Here is a 2,655-nt window from a genome sequence, read left to right as displayed (position 1 = left end):
GAGTCTTATATTTGTTTTATATATAATGTCCAGGGTTTTTAGCTGTATTTAGTGGGTGAAATAGGGAAAAGTACACTGACTCCATATTTCTGAAAGCAGAATCCCTTTTTAAACAGTGGTTTTTAAATGCTGCTTCATGGGATTGTGTGGTTCTGGAGTGTTACTTCAGAGCTGCCATGGTGAAGAAAAGAGGTGGCCAACGGGGATGTCGATTGATCATTAATACTCTGGGAGCCCCTACTATGATGTGACAGAGCAGCTTCACTTTTGTTAATTTTATATTTTGGGGTTCTAAGATCTCGGAGACAAAAATTTCTGCTGCTTAAAAGAAACTGGAAGCCATTGCCATAATGTATTGAAATTTCCTCAAATTCCAACATTTTGGTTTCCAAACTATGTCTCTCTTACTGCCTTTCACTCCTGAAAGAAGTGCAAAAATCTTTTGTTAAAACCACATGTCTTTGTTTTTAATTTGGGCAACATGGTAGCCATAACCATATGCCATGAAAGCAGAGTCTAGGAAGGTCCCAGATATTTGCACACCGATGTTTTGTTGTTTTTTTCAGCTAGTGGGACAGGGGAGAGGATTCAACTTCTAGGGTCTAAATGCCTAGACTGAGCCTTAACTAAGTCCTAGTTGTGTGAACTTATATAAGTGATAACTTCTCAGACTCTCCATGTCCTCACCTGAAAACAGGCTCTGATTTATCTGCTAACTAGTTAAATGCTAGTGGGCCATATAAAAGATACTCATTTAAAGGGCTGGCAGTGCTGTCTAATACGCCACATGCGGCTATTGAGCATTTGAAGTATGACTAGTGACACTGAGGAATTCAATTTTATTTGAATTAAAATTTAATAAGCGATACTTGACTCAGTTATTGGAAAACTTTGTTGTATATTTGAAACAACCTGAATATGAGTATTTTGGAACACTTTGAGTATGGAATAACTGTAAATGTTATGAAATCTAAACACAAGTAAAACATTTCTGATGAAAATTTTATGTATGAGTTGCAATGTGCTCTAAGTATAAAATACACCGGATTTTGAAGACAGTATAAAAGAAAATGTAACATTAATAAATTTTTATATTTACTACATGTTGAAGTGATATTTTAGATATATTGGATTAAATAAAATTTATTATTAAAATTAATTTCACTCAGTTCTTTTTATTTTTTAATGTGGTACGAGAAAATTTTAAATCAAGTAAGTGGCTTATATCATATTTTGGACAGTGCTGCTCTAGAGTGACATATAAAGTCGGTAAATTAACATCACATGCTTTTTGATGATACTGAGTGACTCTGTTAATTTTATCTGCTTAAACTGTTCAAATATATTTTCTTAAACAATTGTGCATTGATACAATAGGTAAGATTTTGCCTGAAAGTTAGCTGACTGAAGTTATAAGATATAAGCTCCTCTCATTATTAATGGGAATGCAAATTGATGTAATCCTTACCAGATGGTCATTCATTCATTCATTCAAGTAGTTTTTGAGCTTCAGCTAGGTACCAGAAGCTAGACTGTGTCTGCACACACAGAGGCAAGTAGATATGAGTAGGGAACATCTGTGTTAGGTGTGCAAATATCTGGGACTTTACTGAACACTTTGCTTTCATGGCATATGGTTAAGGCTACCAGGTTTCCCAAACTAAAAACATAGACACATGTTCTTGACTGAAGATTTTTATACTTCTTTCAGACATGAAAGACAGTGAATGAGATATAGATTAGAAGCCAAAATGTTGGAATTTACTGACTACTTGGGAAGTCAGTCATTTGAAAAATAATTACAAGAAGAGTCATTTTGTTGTACTTGTGGTAGGTTCTACAAAATAAAAAAAATATCCTTTTAAAATAAATATGCCATTTGCATAGAAACTTCCCTCCTAGGAATTTCCCATCCTAGAGAAATAATCATGGATGTACCCAAATGTATGTACAGGAATGCTCCCTGAAGTATTAAAACAGCAAAAATACCTAGAAACAACTCAAATGGTCAACAATTTGAGATTGGCTATCTAAATTAACCATTTGATGAAACACTATACAGCCATAAAAATCATGTTGAGAAAGACTTTGAATGACTTTAAAATGTGAACACAAAAGCAATATATGTATGTACTATGATCCTGATTAAATAAAACATACAAACGCCTAGAAAGGTACAGGAGCAATCTTCACCAACATGTTAATAGTGTTTATTTCTCTAGTGGGGCTATGAGTGATTTTTCTTTTTCATTGGCCTTTGTGAAATTTCTACATTTCGTTTACAATGAACATCCATTAGTTTACTGTCCAGAAAAAAGACAAATATAACTTTTTTTAAAAAAACTGAGGTGATTGAATCAAGCTGCATATCGTTTCATAATTGCGTTTAATTAGGACAACAGACAGGAAATGGAAAATGGAAGTCCTATAGGATTTAATAGTTAATTTTAAGAAGTTAGGCCATATTCATTTTATATTCATTGCTTGTTTGGAACACTTAACATTAAAGCAAAACGAAAGTTAAGATAAATCAAAAAGATAGCAACCTCAGCAACCTCAGTGGAACAGGAAATTATTATTTCTTCTGTGCTTGGGTTTGTTAGAATGAGCCAGATTTCTCTGCACCATTTGCTTTTTCCAGAGCCACATTTTATA

This window comes from Pteropus vampyrus, unplaced genomic scaffold, assembly GCF_000151845.1.
Source record: "Pteropus vampyrus isolate Shadow unplaced genomic scaffold, Pvam_2.0 Scaffold339, whole genome shotgun sequence".
Taxonomy (NCBI): domain Eukaryota; kingdom Metazoa; phylum Chordata; class Mammalia; order Chiroptera; family Pteropodidae; genus Pteropus; species Pteropus vampyrus.
The sequence above is the reverse complement of the archived record's forward strand: the minus strand, read 5'-3'. Positions refer to the sequence as shown.